This window comes from Marmota flaviventris, chromosome 5 (assembly GCF_047511675.1).
Source record: "Marmota flaviventris isolate mMarFla1 chromosome 5, mMarFla1.hap1, whole genome shotgun sequence".
Classification (NCBI taxonomy): Eukaryota; Metazoa; Chordata; class Mammalia; order Rodentia; family Sciuridae; genus Marmota; species Marmota flaviventris.
In genome coordinates, this window is record NC_092502.1 from 5,308,213 (window position 1) to 5,327,499 (window position 19,287).

Below are 19,287 nucleotides of genomic sequence, written 5' to 3' on the forward strand. Positions count from 1 at the left end.
CCAAGGGCGCCTCCCACCCCCGGGACTTGATGTTGTTGATACTGAGCTCACTTCCACAGTGGAGGCAGAATTGTCAGGTCTCCACAGTGACGATCCTCCCTCTGTCCTGCACCACAGGGCCCTCTACACCCTGTGGCTCACTTCTCCCCCTGAGCTCCTACTGCCTGGGCAAACTTTGACCTTTCATTGTCTCTGGTTTAAATCTTTGCTTTTAAAGCCTGTTTCATAGCTGGAATTGTGCAGGAGGGACCTTTGTGAGACCAGCTTCTCTCACTTGGCAACATGCATTTGGCAAACACCCTTGCCCTGGTTTCTTTGTCCCTCTGGGTGATACTCCGCTGTGGGGGAGCCACACTTTATCCATCCACCTCTTAAACAGTGTCTTGGTTGCTTCCAGTTTGTGGTGAATGAACTAAGCCACATTCTTATAAAGATTTTGTGTGGCTCTACGTTTAGAAATCAGTTGGGTAAATAGTCAGAAGTGGACCACATGGAAGAACATGTGTGTCTGCAAGAAACTGCCAAAGCACCATCAGAGTGGCTCTCTTGCTTTGCATTTGCACTAGCAAGGACAGAGCACCCTTTGTGCTGTGCATGGGAAGGGCACACCAGCTCTGCTCATGTTTTAGGCTCCTTCTATCAGGTGTGTAGTGGTGTCACACCAGTGGTTTAGATTTCATTTCTCTAAAGAAGATGGTGACTGGCACCTCCTTATTTACCATCCATATATCTTCTGAGCTGAAGTGTTTTTCAGATCTTTTGTCCATTTAAAAATTTTTTTTTTCCTTTTTTTATTGTTTCCTTTTAGGAGTTTTAGTATATTTTGAAAACAAGTTCATTATCTATTTATCTATCATCTTTTGGTTCTGGAAATTGATTCCAGGGCTGAAAACAGTTACAGCCCCAGCCCTTTTTTATTGAGACAGGATCTTGCTAAGTTGCTGAGACTGACTTTAAACTTGTGAACTTCCTGCCCCAGCCTCCTGAGTTGCTGGGGTTATGGGTATGCACCACTGTGCCTGGCTACATATGTAGTGTTTTTTTTTTTTTGAAATATTTTTTAGCTATAGATGGACATAATATCTTTATTTTTATTTATGTATTTTTATGTGGTGCTGAGGGTCAAACCCAGTGCCTCACACATGTGAAGCAAGTGCTCTACCACTGAGCTACAACCCCAGCCCCGAAGTATGTAGTGTTTTTACAAATATTTCCCTCAGTCTGTGGTGCCGCAGTCTGGCTGGGCACAAAATAACCGGGAGGTCACGAGCCACTTGTAGGTTCAAAACAGGAACTACTTTATTACCCGAACCCCACGGGAACACAACCGGAACTCTACTGAAACTCCACGAGAACCAACAGGAACTCAACAGGAACTCCGAGAGAACTCAAAAGTAGCAGGCACCCGAGGTAGCAGGAGCCGCCTTATTGCCGGACAGCAGAGGTTTATATACACAACTGAATACACAGCTTGTTTCAATTTAGCATCATCCAGTTACAGCAATCAGTCACCATCCCAACAATTATACACAACTTAACTTAATTATCCTCATCTTAATGACTTGCTGGCGTTACTTCTCAACCACTCCTTCTGGCAAAAGGCCAGGTGCCATCTTGACTTGGTTGTGGCTCTCAACACTGTGGCATGTTTTCCTCCATGGCCCTTGAATACTGATGACTCCAGAAGTCCTTCATTTTATAAAGGTTCATTCTATCACATTCACCTTTGTTGGAGCAAGCTTGGATCTTGTATGTGAAAACTGCCAAGCCCAGCGGTCTAGACTTTCTGTGTTCTTGATGAGGCTGTAGAGTTTTGCATTTTATGTTGAGGCACATGGTATATTTGAGTTAGCTTTTCAGCAGGTGGGAGTGTCCAGGTCAATCACCTTTTCCTGATGTCAGGGCCATACTCTGCCAGCGAGTAAGGAAATTCAAAGCCCACAGGACTCTGCCACGGAGACTTGGGCCACAGTACAACCCTGCCTGCACTGTCCGGTAAGGAACTGACCCTGTTTGCCCTGACTTCCCTCAGGCAGGCTGTGGCCTAATTATAAACTGTCCTTGAAATGCTGAGCTCAGTCGAGTTTGTTTCTCTGGAAACATATAAATAAAAATATCATTGAGTCACACTATCACCATAGCCAGAAGCCTGACATCTTCAGAAGTCTGAAGAAGGTCATGAGGCAATCTCAGCTCAGAATTTCACATTTTCCCTTTAGATCTAGATCATGTCTGTTTCTTGGCTTCATGATTTTTTATTGCTCTCAGCTATATTACTTACAGTGTAAGCAATTGGTTCTTTGGTTCTTCACCTATAAAACTGGATGATATCAGGGTACATGGTATATATGGTCTGTGGGTATAAAGTTAATTTGTTATTACAAATTTCTTGGAAGAGTGCCAGGTACACACAGGATATTTAGAGCTATACCTCTTAGGTTGACTTTGAATTGTATAAAAGAGTACAAATTAGCTCACAAAATGTAGTTTTACTCACCTGCTGACATCCTCAAACACACAGATTATATGGAATTATGCAAGAATCAACGTATTTTTTCTATTTTTTATTATTATCAATATTATTTTTCTCAATGACAAGTGAGCTTTATTTCTTGCTGGTGTACCTCATGGTCCATTGATAGGCATGTGTTTTGCAAAGGTCAGCTTTGACCAGTTAGCAGATGCAGTACTTGTGCACTTGGGGATTTTTTTTTTGTCCTGACAGCACTTAATCTCTATCTTCTCAGCTGTTTTCAACATGACATTTATGATTATAGCTGAGGTCACCATGCTTCATGAACTTGTTCTTCCTGTGTAACAGAAATTCTGCTTCCTTTGAATATCTGCCAGGGCCACCTCTCTTTCCCAGAAGCCCTGTTGACCACGGTGTCACTCTGCTTCTAAGAATGAGTATTACTCCTCAGACTCCAGGGTCAAGGTCATGTGCTGCTTGTTCTGCTGAGCCTGGCTTGTTTCACACAATGTCCTCTAGGTCACCCATTGTCACTAGTGAGAGATTGTCCCTCCTCTCTAATGCTTAGTGGTACAATGTCTTCTGCACACACGTGTTTTCTCAGTCCATTCATTTGCTGACACACACCTGGGTTAATTCTGTGCCTTGGCACTGGGAATGATGCTGCCAGTGCTAGAGACATCGACTTTCTTTGACACACTAACTCGAGTGGTTTGAGGACACACCCTGCTGAGGACAGCTGAATCCTATGGTAGTTCTACCTTAGGTTTTCCAGGAGCCACTATCCCTTTTCCCAAAGTGACTGCACCAATTGTCATTCCAGTGTGAGGTGCCTCCTGGTGTTGATTTGGTTTGCATTTTTATTTGATTACCTTATTTTCAGTATTTCTTAGCAGAATGAAAAAATATTAAACAATTTTTTTCTGTGATAATATATGCTGTATGACTGTAAATATGTTGGACAAGATCAGAAGAACTGGAGCTGAATTATTCATATTACTCAAACAACTCAATAGCAAGAAAATAATCTGATGGTTAAATGGTCAAGTGATATGATAAGTATTCCACTAAAAAATGTACAAAGGATCAACAGATGTTTGAATAATGTTTAACATCATCAATCATAAGTGAAATTCAAATTAAAGTCAATATGTCATTAGATCCAACTAAAATCCCTGCAAAAGAGTCATCAAATTCTTAGAAGAAACAAAATGCAATGATTTGCATTACAGTTACTAAAAAGAAGGCAGAGTGTGAAAACAATTTTGGAAACAAAATTGATGCCACACCACTAGGTCAAGTGACCTCAGTAAATCCCATAAGCTCCAGTTTGGTGAAATGGGACAGAACATGGATGGAGAGTTACCTCCAGGATGGAGCTGGGCATGTGGCCAATGGCTCATGGAACTGACCAGGCAGGCAGATTAGAAAGCATGAGAACCAGTGATACCTGCAGACACAGGCTGCCTGTGAGGCTCAGGAGGGCACAGCCATGCACCTGAGAGATGCACACTGTGTTGACTGCCCAGATGGTGGGAAAGAAGACCCCAAAGAGGTTGCTTGATTGGCAAGCGTGTCCTTGAACTTGCCATCTTTCTGCCTACCCCTCCCAAGTCACACTGTGCCTGGCTATCGTGACTTCTAAAGGTTTACTGTGGAATCATGAGGTTTTCCACATGTGTCATTATGTTACGTATGAGCAGCTACAGTATTACTTCTCATTCCCCCAGTAGGAGAACCTTTATTTATTCTTTCTTGGCTAATTTATCTGGCTTAACTTCCTGTTGTCAGTTGAATGGAGCCAGGGAAAGTGAGGGTACTTGTTCCAGGTCCCAGAAGTGAAGCTCTTAGTCTTTCACTACTCAGTATGAAGTAACTGTGGGTTACACTCTCCACAGAACACAACTTTCACATTAAGTCACAGTTCCATTCAAATAATGCATGGACAATATCAGCAGTCCAAGGACTAAGTGCTGACCCCAGACCACTCTTCCAGACCCAGGGTAAAAAATTCAAACAATTTTACATTTACTCTATTTTTTTCCCAGTTATTCTCAAATCACATGCATCTCCTCCACCTCGATTCCCACAGCCTGCTCACCACCCCCTGACTCAGCACTGTGGGCATTGGAATACAGAAACATTCCTGGCCACATGGTCACCTGCATGGTGCTCACACTCCTTCCATTCTCTCAAGGGACTGTGTACTTCCCAATGGCTCTCAAGGGACTGTGTCCTTCCCAATGACTCCCTGCCTCTTATTGTCAATACCTGTGTTCCCTCAGGTGCTTTAGGATCTTGTTTCCTAGGAGAATTTCTGGGTCCTGGGAAGAAGGCAGAGCAGAGCGAGGTGGTGACCCTGATCCCTCCTCAACACAGAAAGGAGCCCCGAAGTATAGCTGACCAAAACAGTGGGTGACAGAACAAATGCGTCCCCAAGACCCAACGTTAGACATTCTGAGACCTGGGGGAGCTTGAGGTTGGGTTTCTGGAGCAGAAAATGAGGATAGAGTTCCCTGGCCCCAAACCTGGACCAGCGTGAGGAGGGCACGGGAGACAGTGAGGAGAAGCTGGCCACTCCCTCCCACTGCAACTGGAGAAAACAGGCCAAGGTAAGTGCCCCAGGAGCAGGAGGCATGGAAAGAGATCAAGCAGTTCAACACAATAGTGGACAGAAAGCAGAGCCCTGCAGGACAGCCATCTCGTGGAGCCCGCAGCTGCCCTGCTGCCCCAGGAGAACTTAAATCAACTGTGTCTCCCACCTTGGGAAAGTAATATAGAGCCCTGTAGCTGGACTATCAGTGATTCAACTATGAGGAACTTGTTGCTGCATCCCCCTCCCCACGATAACAAGAGGAGCTGGAAGGAGCATCCCCGCTCAGGAAGTGCTGACCTAACCTGCCCTGCCCGCAGAGTCCCAGAGCTGGGCAGAGAGGAGTGGAGACAGTGATTCACAGTGGGGGGAAGGGAACTCAGATCCAGGAAGGCAGCCTTGGTCCTGGGCAGTTATGGTTGGGGGCGGGGACTGAAGCATGCACCCTTGACCTTGACCACAACCAAGGCTGTTTGGATCCTGACAGGTGCTGCTTCAGTCTCAGGGAGCAGTGCTCATGGTTCAGGACCTTGGGCAGTGGAAGCTAGAGCCCAAGTAAACCAGCTGAATCTGTATCTGGTAGCATGGACGGTCCCTAAGGCCATCTGTGTTGGTTGGAGGACCTGTTTCTGCACGACAGTCCACCAACGGAGAATTCACCACCACAGGCCCAGGACTTGCAGACATTCACCAGACACTCTGAAAAGACTCCATGGAGGTGAGCAGGTTCACAGTGACCCTCCCTACTCCCAGCAACAGCCAGGAGCCCTGCAACCTGAGCTCCCACACACCACAGAAATAGCAACACACACCATCTGCACCTTCTGAGCAGCCAGCCTCAGGTCTGAGTGACAAATGACAAGCAGCTGGTGGGAAGTTCCTGGCAACCAGGGGAGTGGCTCCTGTGTTCCAACACTTTCAGGGGTGGGGAGGGGAACCCAAAGCCAAAAAATGATGGACATCTCCTGAAGGTCCCGAATTCTGAAGAAAGCCCAAACAAAGCTCAAGAATTTTCTTCATTTTGGCATAGTTTACTATAAATAGCTCTAATGTTTATTGTGAAGAGCTCAACTTTGATTATGTATATATCACTTTCCATCCTGACTTGGTTGTTGTTACCCTAATAGCCAAGTTGATTTGGTAGTTGTTACCCTAATAGCCAAGACTGTGTCCCAAATCCTTTTCATTTTGTTTCTTCTATTTTTTTTTTTTTTTAAAATTGGTGTTAGGGTTTGAATCTTGGGGTGCTTAACCACTGAGCCACATCCTCACATCCCCAGCAATACTAATACTAATACTAATTATTATTATTATTATTTTGAGACAATGTTTTTCTAAGTTGCACAGGCTTCACTAATTTGCTGAGGCTGGCTTTGAACTTGCAGTTCTCCTGCTTCAGCCTCCCAAGCCACTGGGATTAGAGTTATACACCACTACACCTGGCTCTCTTCTAATGTTTTAATGTATTAATTGGTATCATCCTCTCTCTCTCTCTCTGTTTTTCTAGATCAGGTTCACATAGGTTCCTCTTACTTCTCTTTTCCCTCTTACTTTACCTGCTACTGTCAAAAATCTCCTTAATTATCTTTTCCTTCTTTTTGCCTTGAAATATTATTCTTAAATATCTTTTGTTTTCTTTTTTAACTAGTTTTTTCCTCCACCCATTTTCAGTCCCTAGATAAAGTTATATCAATTTCACTATGCCTAACAACTAATTTTTCAACATATTCCATAACTACATAATTATACATTCCATAACTATATATAATTACATATTCCATAACTATGTATAATTACAAGTTCCACATGAATTGGAGAAACTATGAATAACTGTAAAACTTTTTCATTTTTCATACATTTGAATAGTATGTGGCTATGCTCTGAAGGGATTGTAGTAAATAGCATTTTGTGGCTTCTGTCAAACAGATGCTGATACAGAGAAGATTTGAAATATGAATACTTAGATATTTACCCAGCCCAGGGCATTTGAGAGAAAGAAGCTCATGAAATAGTCCCATGCATAAAAAGATGTGATAATCATTCCAACAGATGGGTAGATGCACAACCCATTTGAAAAAGCAAGGGGTAAACCATGCCCTAACAGCCCACAAAACTTCACCAACAGACTACCTTGATACCTTGATACCATAGTGGATGAAATATTTGAGAAAGAATTTAGAAAATTCACAGTTAAAATGTGCAATGTGCTTAAATAAGATATAAGAAATAAAATTAGAGAGAAAACACTGGAAATGAAGACCATTTCAATAAAGTGATAGAGATTCTGAAAAAGAGCCAAAGGAAAATCATGGAAATAAGACATAATCAAATTAAAATTTTATAATGGGAAGCATCACCAGTACATTATAATATTAATGGATGATTTTCAAACTTTAAAGACAAAATTTAAAATCTAAAAGTAAAGTCAAAAATAAAGAGCAGATATTAAGTGATCATGAACAAAACCTGGGATTACATCAAGAGACTAAATATAAGAATAATTGGAGTGGATCAGGCTCTGAAATAAACTAAAGGAATAAACAACCTTTTCAATAAAATTCCATTAGAAAAACTTCCAAATCTAAGGCTAGGTTTGTAGCTTAGTGGCAGAGTGCTTGCCTCGCATGTGTGAGGCCCTGGGTTTGATCCCCAGCACCACATAAAAATAAACAAATAAAACTAAAGCTATTGTGTCCATCTACAACTAAAACAATCAAGCAAACAATAAAAAAACACACAAAAACAACAACAACAACAACAAAAAATAAAAAACAAACTTCCAAATCTTAGGAATGAGATGGAAATCCAAATACCAAATCACATAGAATTCCAAATAGGTAAGATCAAAATCAATCCTCTCAAATACATATCATGATAAAAAATACCCAAGATGCAGAGCAAGAACAAAATTTTAAAAGCTGAAAGAAAAACAGCAGGTCACATATTAACTGATCTCTCAACTCAAATAGCCAGGAGGGGTTGGAAATATATAAAAAGCCCTAAAAAAATCAGTGCCAACAAAGATTACTACATTCAGCTAAATTATCCTTCAGAATATGAGACAAAACAAAAACCCTCCATGACAAGAAGAAACTGAGTTATAAGCACTAAGCTTGTATGACAAAAAATGTTCAAAGAAATATTTCATAAAGAAGATTATAAAAAGTGGAAAATTAAAACCAGCATGGGGATAAATTGTAGAAGATGAATAGACAATTAAAGAAGAATAAAGTTTGAATTATGCATTAGGATATAAATGGTCTAAAATATTCAATGAAAAGACAGACACAGATTGGATTAAAAAAAAGATCTGACCATATGCTTTTTGCAAGAGACAGTTACAAAGACATCAACAAATTCAGGTGAAAAAATGAGAAAACATGTAACATGGAAACGGTAGCTGAAAACAAGTAGAGGTACCTACTGTCATCTCAGACAAAGTAGACCTCAGGTCGAATTAATTAGAAGACACAACGAAGTTACTTTATACTGGTTATAGGAATCATTCAAAAAGATATTGTGATTGTACACATTTATGACACAAACAATGGTGCATCTACTTACACAAAACAAATGCTTCTCAACATAAAGAAACAAGTAGACTGTGATAAAGCAATATTTAGTGATTTGAAAACACCCCTCACCACTACATAGTTTATCCAGACATTAACTAAGCAAGGATTCTTTAGAACTTAAAAAAAGCTATTAATCAAATGAACCTAACAGACATCTATACAATATTTCATCCATTGATAAGTAAATTCACCTACTTCTCAGCAGTCCTTGGAACATTCTCTCAAACAAATCGTATTTTAAGGCACAAAGCAAATCTTAGCAAATGCAATAAAAAAGAGAGAAGTCCTAGCATCCTATCAGATCAAAATGGAATATAATTAAAAGTGATAGGAAAAAAACCAAACCATTGTAACACATGACATTTATATAATACACTTTAGCTTAAGGAATAGGTCACAGAAGAAATCAGGATAGACATTTAGAAAAAATAGAAAAAAAATAAAAATAGAAACATAACAGATAAAAAGATCTGGGATCTTATAAAGGCAATTCTAAGAGGAAAGTTTACAGTACTGAATTCCTACATTAAAAACAAATAGAAAGATACCAAATAAATAATCTAATATTACACATCAAGGCTCTAGAAAAAGTAGAACAAAGTAACATCACAATTAGTAGAAGACAGGAAATAATTAAAATCATAGACAAACTCAAATAAATTGAGACTAAGAAAAACAATACAAAGAGTCAATGAGACACGGAGTTGTTCTTTTTTCTTTTTTATTTTATTTATTTTTATGTGATGCTAAGGATCAAACCCAGTGCCTCACACATGCAAGGCAAGTGCTGTACCATTGAGCCCCAGCCCCAGCCCTAGGGTTGTTTTTTTAAAAAAATAAAGAAGATTGGTAAATGTTCAGTCAAATGAACCCAAAGAAAGGAATAAAAAAAAACAGATTAACATTAGAGGTACAAAAATAAATATCACCACAGATACTACTGAAATCTAGACTATCATGAGAAACTATTTGGAGTTTTATGCTCTAATTAGCTAGAAAATCTCAAAGATTTTGAGAAATTTTTAAAGATACATGACCTACCCAAATTGAGCCATGAAGATGTAGAAAATTTAACAAGAGCAATATAAAGAAATGGAATAGAAGCAATTTTTAAAAGGTTTCTAACAAAAACCTAGATCCAAGCTCTACCAGGCCTTTAAAAAAAAAGCTAACACCAATCCTCCTGAAATTATTCCATGAAATAGAAAGGGAGCAAAGACAGCAAAATTTATTCCATAAAGTCAGTGTCACCCAGATACCAAACAAAGTCAACAACAAGGGAAACAAAAATCAGGCCAATATCCTTGATGGATACAGATATAAAATTTCTTAATGGAATATTCACAAACTCTATTCAAATACACTATAACAAGATAGTATGCCATGAACAAGTGGGTTTTATTCCAAGGATGAAACATTAGTTTAACATCCACAAATCAAAAATGTAATTTAGCACATAAATAAAGTTAAGGACAAGAATCACTTGACTACCCCATTAGAAGCGAGAAAGCCTGTGACAACGTCCAGCAGCCATTCATGTTTAAACCCCTGGAGAACGTAAGGATACAAGGCACTTGCTTCAGCATTGTGAAGGTTATCTATGTCAAACCCAAGAGCAATTCCACACTGAATGGAGAACACTGAGAGCATTTCCCCTAAAAACAGGAACAAGGCAAGAGAGTTCACACTCACCACTCCTATTCAACATAGTTCTTGAAACTGTAACCAGAGCCATCAGGTAAGAGGAGGAAATGAAAGGGAAATAGGAAAAGAAGAAGTCTAGTTAACTCTGTTGGCAACAACATGGTCCTATAATTAGAATATTAAAAAGAAATCCAGCAGAAGACTGCTAGAGCTGATAATCAATTTTAGTAAAGTGCAGGATACAAGATTAATATCCATAAATCAATCACTTTCTTGTACTCCATTAATAACTCCACTGAAAAAGGAAATTGGTAAAATGATTCCATTCACAATAAACCTCAAAACACAATTGAAAGTTTGTCAAATGAAGGATATGAAAGACATCTACAATAAAAATAAAGACCACTAAATAAAGAAATTGAAGTCTTTAGCATATAAAAATAACTCTCATGCTTTTGGATAGGCAGAATTAATATTGTCAATTGGCCATACTACCAAAAGTCTCATACAAAGTCAATGCAATCCCCATGAAAATACCAATAACATTCTTCACAGGACTGGAATAAGAGTTGTAAAATTCATTTGAAAGAAAAAGAGATTCAGAACAGACAAAGCAATCCTGAGCAAGAAGAGCTCTAATGGAGGTATCACAACACCAGACCTCAAGTTATATGATAAAATTCTACTAACCAAACTTCCATGGTATTGGCATTGAAGCAGACATGAAGACCAACTGAATAGAATAGAAGTCACAGAGACCAACCCACATGATTACAGTCATCTGATACTCAACAAAGGTGTCAAAACAACTATTAGAGAAAAGATAACCTTTTTTTTTTAAAAAAGTATAAACCCCCAGAATATCCATATAGAGAAGAATGAAAATTGAACCCCATATCTCACTCTGCACAAAAGTCAACTCAAAGTGGATCCAGGACTAAGGAATTAGACCAGAAACCCTGCTACTGGTAGAAAATTGTTTAGGCTCAGGTCTCCAACACACGGCCACAGGCATTAACTTCCTTAACAAAACTCATAAGCATTAGAGTCTGTAAACAAGTCTGGATGGAGACTGGAAAAAATGCCAGAGGGAGTGGTTTGTGAATAACACCAGCGAGCCATTAAGTGTGGAGATTTCTTATTGGTTGACTGATGTATCTAGTTTATGCTAATTAGATAAGCTGTGTGGAATGTATAAATACTGCTCCTGTCCTGCAATAAAGAGCTCCCACTCCTGCTGTATCAATGTACACACGTTGTTCATCATCCCCCCGGTTATTTTGCTGCAGCCATACTGCGGCAGATGGTGGCCCGTACGGGGAGTCCCGGGACACTTGGGGGTAAGTGACGAAAAAAAAGCTGCCCTTCCATAGATAGGACGGGAGCAAATCTGCTCTTCCCTAGGCAGATAGGGCGAGAAGAAAAATGGCCACTTTGAGAAAATGGAGAAGATTGATACAGTAGGTTTGTGTCTTGTTTTGTCTCAGTGTATTGTATTGTCTTTGTGATGAAAATATGGAAGGGGTGAGAAGTAAATTACTAAGGGAAGGAGGCACCCCAGTGGAACCAAGAGCAGTTAGGGCATGTGTTGATGGAAGCCCAGGAACTCTAGTCAGAAAGAAAAAGAAAGTTCAGAAGAAAAAGGATTATCAGGAAAAAAGTTGCAGCAAAAGGTTTTTACTGAATACTTTTCGTTACCAGAGGGTGCGTAAAGCTGCGAGCCGCTCATGGCACAGCAAGGATTTTTCAAGCAGCAGCAACCGGCTCTTCCTCGCCACTGCGAGAGCCCAAATCCAAACCTGACCTGGAGGCACAGTCTCGCAGGCTCTTGACCCTGTGCCCGGAAGCAGTTTGAGTCCAAGACACTCCCCAGGGCCATCTGGGGCTGCCTGGGACACTACAGCCGGCAGAAGACGGCCTGTGTCCCTGATGTTTGGTCATTTTCAATGCCAATAACTAAGCTACAATGGTTCTCCCACACCTGGAAGCTGATGAGTAATGAGCACTATTAATGCTTATTTCAAATGCAAAAAAACCTTGAGATAATGTACTAAATTGTTCAGAAGGTTGTTTTCTTAGTAGAATGCTACAGGATTTTCTTTAGCCATCCGGAGTTCCTGCCTTCGTCCCAGTGCCGGTGAAGATGAAGGTGGAAGAATTTCCAGTGTTGCTGAAAACCAGACGAGACTTCAGCTGAAAAATGGACGAGACTTCGGATCAAGCTAGTTGCCTGCAGAACTTACCTGGACTGTGATTTAAGCTAGCTGCCTGCAGAACTTACCTGGACTGTGATTTACCTGGACTGTGAGTTAATCTATTGAGACACTGCTTTACCTGGACTGAGACAACAAACTGTAATCTACAACAAATTGTAACTCGGTATCTTTGTTAAAGCTGTCATTGCTGGTATAATTTTTCCAAGGGCTTCTTGCATGGAGCAATCAATTGGCTTGGTATTGTGACATTTTGTACCCTCCCCTTCTGCTCATAGCAGATTATTTGTGGTGTTTATGTAAAAACCACTATGGTCATTATTTAAATTAAACAAAAGGGGGAAATGTTAGAGTCTGTAAACAAGTCTGGATGGCGCCTGGCAAAATGCCAGAGGGAGTGGTTTGTGAAGTAACACCAGCGAGCCACTAAGTGTGGAGATTTCTTATTGGTTGACTGATGTATCTAGTTTATGCTAATTAGATAAGTTGTGTGGAATGTATAAATACTGCTCCTGTCCTGCAATAAAGGGCTCCCACTCCTGCTGTATCAATGTACACAAGTTGTTCGCCACCCCCCAGTTATTTTGCTGCAGCCGTACTGCGGCACATAAGCACAAGAAATAAAACCAACAATCAGTAAGTACTTCTGCTGTGTGTTGATGCTCCTGGTGCCTGTCTGAATCATCCTGACCTCCTACAGTCTCATCCTGGCTGCTGTCCTCCACATGCGCTCCCCAGAAGCCTGCAAGAAGGCCTTTGCCACCTGCTCCTCACACGTGGCTGTGGTGGGGCTCTTTTATGGAGCAGCCATTTTTATCTACATGAGACCCAAATCCTACAGGTCAGCTCACTACGATAAGGTGGTGTCAGACTTCTATAGCATCCTCACTCCTATGCTGAACCCCTTCATCTACAGCCTGAGGAACAGCAAGGTCAAGGGGACCCTGAGAAAGTGTGTGGCCAGTGTGTGGCCTTGACACTTTATTAATAATACACTAAGTTGTCCCAGCTTTTTGTTATTGGGCAGAGTGACTGGTGGGATTTTTAGAGTGGTAGTTACAGGGACCCCTCCTTATGAATGGGAGACAGCATCCACATTGCCCAGGAGAAACCTGGAACCACTGATGCTCTCTCTGAAAACATTGTTGACCTTAGCTGAACACTGAGTGCTGTGGCCATAACTTTTGCAACTTGAGGTTCAAGAGCAAAAGTAGCACGCTTTTCTTTTTCCTTCTTTGCAGTTTCACATGTATATTTACTCTTAGCAAAGATCTCTGCAACCTCTGCCTACAATTCTTTTCTTTTCTCATTAAGTGGAGAGGTTCATCTTTTCAGGTCAGACTGGAGCATTGCTGTGCCAGATTCTATACTTATGGAATATGTATTTCTGGATTTTTTAATTTTAAGTTTTCAGTTTGTAGTTGATTGCAGGTAACTGAGTCTCTGGTGCACAAAACCAGAGATAAGGGAGAACTACTGGATTCCCTTGGATCTGTATATCTGTCCCCCACATTTTATTTTATCATTAAACCTGCATGTTTTAATGAGCTTTTACTCAAAAAGTGAATTCACTATTCCAGCAATTTTGGGATTATTATCTATGTTTCAACTGAGGTATACTTTTTAAGAAGTGCGATGCTCACAACCCAGCCTTTTCTTTCAAGCAATTTCAATAAACGCTAGCCTAATAGTCTACACTGTAATCAACAAAAGTTACTTGCACCAGCCTCCCAAGTCCCTCCACCACCAGTGAAGCACCCTCAAGAACAACCATGGATCTGCTGTTTATCCCATTGTTTAGTTTGGCCTGTTCTATTCTTGTCCTTGGAACCCCACGATGAACAGTCCTACATCCTGTGTTTTTCTCTCAGTTCAAAGACTCCCCTGCAACTCTGCTCTCACCAGTTCTTCACCCTGTTTAATTCCTACAGGTCTTCTATTGTCTAAAATGCCACAATGTGTTACCCCATGTGTTTTGGAGGATGTCTGGACTATGTTCAGTTTGGATCTGTAGTAATTAAAGCTCCTTTGTGGGATCAAAAGTTGTTGTTGTTGTTTTAATTACTATTATTTTGGTAGATGGATGGTGAACTTTTTCCTGACTTGTTCTCTGAAAGAGGCTATTAATTTTACATTTCCACCACCACAGTGCTCAAGATTCTCTTGCTTCCATTGTTATCACACATTAAAAAAAATTTTTAGAACATCTAGTGAGTGTGTTTATAACTTTTTTTGTTTTTAGCTTGGCTTTCCCTGATGGCTGCTAGAGTTCTATATTTTTTTTTATTAGTTTACTGTCTGATTTTGTTTTTTTATTTTGTTAACTGGATGTTATTTTCTTGGAAAGAAATAATAAAACATGTAGTCTGCCCAACGAACCCAACGTGGTAGTTCATTCATATACCATATATGACATTTTAAATGCTATATAAAATTTAGTATAAAAGAAAAAACTGAAATTACATATTCAGTTGTTTGTTATATATTTTCAAATACTCACTTTAATTCAATGGCTGAAGATGAACTGTTTTTACTATTTGTGTATTTGTGTAATATATCTTCAGCCTCTTTCATTTTATTTGAAACAATAAAATTTACATGTTGGTTATACTATGCATTTTGTTTTGTTTAATATTTTTATATTGTGCTAGGGATAGAAGCCAGTGCCTCATGAATCTTAGGCAATCACTCTACAACTGATCCACAACCTGAGTCCTAGAGTATGCCCTTTAACACAGTCTTCCAATTTCATTAGAAGAATGATGACATTGAGAATCTGAATTTTTTATAGAAAGAGTTTTTATGCTAAAATATAAAATATTAGATGAAAAATGATAAATAGATTATCAAAAATGAGGTTTCAGGTGATCAGATGATATGTTTTATCTTTAACTGGTGAATTTTTATAAACCTATAATAATTTTCAGACAAGACATGTGGCAAGCTTGCAAAGCTATAATTTTACAAATAAAATAATTGTACCTAAAATATTTATGTATTGTAAAACTGTCTAGATATTATTTGTATAAAAGCCAAGGAAAAATCTAATTAAGTACAAATTCAATTCCAAGATAATGGTTCAAAATAAAATATTTAGAGATTAATTATTTTGGTTTTTACTTTGACTTATTTTGTTATCAGAAGAATTACTTCTTTCACAACTTTTTATTTTCTTGAGCAGAATTTAGTCCAAATTTTCCACTTTAAAATAATATCGTTAAATATATTAAATATTAATATATTTAAATATTAATACATTTAAATAATAATTAAATATTAATATATTTAAAAGAATATATTTTAGAGAAAGGTATCTCTAAAACACTCTATCCTCTGTAACTTTCAGATCACATGGGTATTGCTAAAGTACCAGCCAACAGAGTGGATTGCATTCCCAGGAAAGAGAGAATTCATTTACAAGTACCATCTCATTTACTGTTGAAAATCTGCCTCCTTTCAATGAATCATATCCTGGTAATAACAGTGCACTAGCCCTGCAGGAAGTTTGCTTCAGGGATCCAATATCCTGGGATTTGAGAATCATCTGCATTGAGCTAATAAGAAGAGAAAATGTCTTGTCACCCTATCCTACTGAACATGCTCCTGTTGAGACTTCCCAAGCCTGATGGTAAGGTGCTCTAGGATTTAGATGGGTACCTCTCATTTTACACAAGCAGCAGAGCCTTTTATACAAGCACACAGTTGTCCAGGGCCAGAGCCTGGGAGCTCCGGGCCCTGCACAGTGGCTGCTCAGGAGGCAGGTCAGTGCCAAGACTTAGCCTGAGTGCTGGAAAGAGGTAGTGTTCTCTAAAGCTGCCGTCTCTGTCACTTTTTTTTTTTTTTTATATTTTTAAGGCCTGTATCATAATTTTAAAATCAAGAATTAAAATATCTTGATCTCATCCAATAACCTCTTATCTTTCCTTTACTCTCTGCCAACACATTTTGTAAAATTTGCAATGGGTTAGGTCAGCATTCCTATACTCAAAGAGTTTTCATATGTGGTAAATTAATAAAGTATTTCTCACCTACTTCCTTTGTGCAATAAGGGTGTTTGGGGCACTGCATCTGCTGAGAATGACTATCACAGTGGTGTGCCCTACTTGAATTAACTTGTCAGTTACCAAAAAGCTTATCCTTGGATGCAGCCTAAGCCTTGGAAAGTCCATTATTTATTTTATGTTATTTGATTGATTCAGTACATGAGTCTTGACACTGTTGTAATTGCAGGTGCAATGAAACCTGGGAATAGGGAAACCTAAGAGGACTCTCTCAGGCCTGCATTCTGGAGTCATGTTCTCTAATAATGTGTTGTGAAAATGTCTAGATATTATTTGTATAAAAGCCAAAGGAAAAAGTAATTAGTTCTGTTTGAGAAAAGACATTTCCCTTTGATTTTCCAGGAATAAAAAAAAATCCATTCATCTAAGCACTCTGTTTCTACATCTACCATTCTAAAATGTAAGCACAATCGGCCTCATTTATCTGTTGTGACATTAGATAAGACGATCCTTGATGAAGTGGGGCTTAGGGTGATATTTCCACAGCTGTTATCATCTGTGTTGGAACGGAGCTACCACTCTGTCCCTGGGAGACATAGTGAAGGGTGCTTTATGGTAAATTCTGTGATTGATTCAAGAAAACTACCCTATTCAGGACAAATCTAAGTATTGGTCAGCAAGATATGTGACATGCACCTTCAGTGGAAAGATTGCAGCTTTTCTCATTCTGGGGAGCCACACTGAAGTGGGTGGACATACTCTGTAGATGGAAGAAGTGAGCTCTCCATAATCAAAAAGCTTATGTAATTGGGAAATAAGCAACAGCAGGATGTTATTGTTTTCAATATAGAGAGGAAAAGGGCAGCAAACTGATAATTCTTTGTCCCCACAAATGTTGCTTGAGATTAATTGTATGGAGGCACACATAATTGTATTCATTTGGCCACAATATTTTTTTGTCATGAACACATTATAGGATTTTATCATTTGATTTATTGCTTCCAAATTTGAAAAAAAATGTGATAATTATTGTGTACATGAAAATATCCATGATATATTAATTCAAAATAATCCTTTAAGCATATTAATTTTACTAATTCAATTCTTTAAGTATATTAACTTTACTAATTAAAGTTAATTTGGTAATTTATGAAGAATTTCAAGACTAATAAAGGGCATTAAATTAGTGGTGCTCCTGTGGGACTGTTGTATATTCAAAGAATTTATGAAAGACACACAAAGTTCAGAGTCCAAAGTGGTGTTGAAAGTATTGTCTTTTAAACTTATATATGTGTGTGTGTGTGTGTGTGTGTGTGTGTGTGTGTATACACATATATACTCACACAATATTATAATCCTAAAGTATTCATTTATTTTCCCAAAATATTTGGGTAGGCAGTATCTATTCATGACCAATTGTAATAATATTCTAAACCTAATAATTATGGGTAATATTTGTGGAACAGAAGGGTCATGCATGCTACAATGTTTTTGCATGAATTTTCTTTTGTAATCATCAAACAATGAAAGAAGTGCATACTATCCTAATACATATTGTTAGGCCATCCAGTCTGTGCAGAATAAAGTTGAGGTTTACATTGATTTAAGTTGCCTAATTTTATCCAACTACTGGTAAGATATATAGATTTTTAAGGTTAAGTCCCCAGACCACAAAACTGTATTTCTGTATGCACATAATTAAAGAAATGATTCTATTGAGATAAGGAAAGGAAGACAAATACATATTAGTGCTTTAATTTTTAGAATTTCTCTTAACAATTCACATAAATTTCTGGATTTTTGGTGTCTACTTTTTAATATGCAGACATTCCACAGGATACTTCATGTGGAAATTTAAATAGAAAGGCATGTTCAGTGAGTGAAAAGTTGATCAGATCACAAAAATGTTTTGAAATACTTTTAGTGTCAAATGATTTTCTTCTTCACATATGAATAGAGAGTGCAAATTACATTGAAATGTTTTATGCTCTGCAGATTTCGCGGGAAGCTGGTGTCGGCACAGCTGTTGCTGTTTTCATAAAACATGGGTCAGAGAGAGAACCCACAGCAGCAGGAAGCCAGGGCTGGAAGCTTCCAGGGCAGTGTGAGGTTCTCCCAAGTCTGGGACCTGCCAGGGTATGTCTCAGGGGGCTGGTGATCTGCCCCACATCTCACACAGCTTTTCTGAGTAGATTTGTGCAGGACTTGGATGCTTTCCTTCCACTCTCAGGCTAACTCAGACACCCATAATCACATCTCTGTCCATGGTGCACTGTGCTGCCTGGCTTAGCCACAGCAAGCCCTCCTTCATCTGTGGTTGAGCCAGTCACAGAGCACAGCCTTTCCATCCACACCAAGCAGTGGGAAGACAAGCTTGGACCAGTGCATTTGTAAGACTGAGATATATGAGAGCAGTATTTGCTAACAGTGAAAATCAATACCAAACTCACAGTGATTATTAATATAGTTTACATAGCAATCAGTGGCATCTTTATCCCAAAATTATGCAGAGCATTCAGATTTGAAAAGCTACTCACATAATGCATCCCATCCACATATGAGTAACAGCATGTAAGTGCACCAATATGGGGGGTATATAATGCAAATTTTGATCCTAAATAGTGTAATAAAAGTTTGGATTCTATAAAATAGTTCAGGGAAGATATCTGCAATGTATATAAATGATAAAATAAAGCAATTGTGTATAAATAACAAGATGTGTAAGAGTGGCTGGGGATGTGGCTCAAGCGGTAGAGTGCTCGCCTGGCATGCGTGCGGCCCGGGTTCG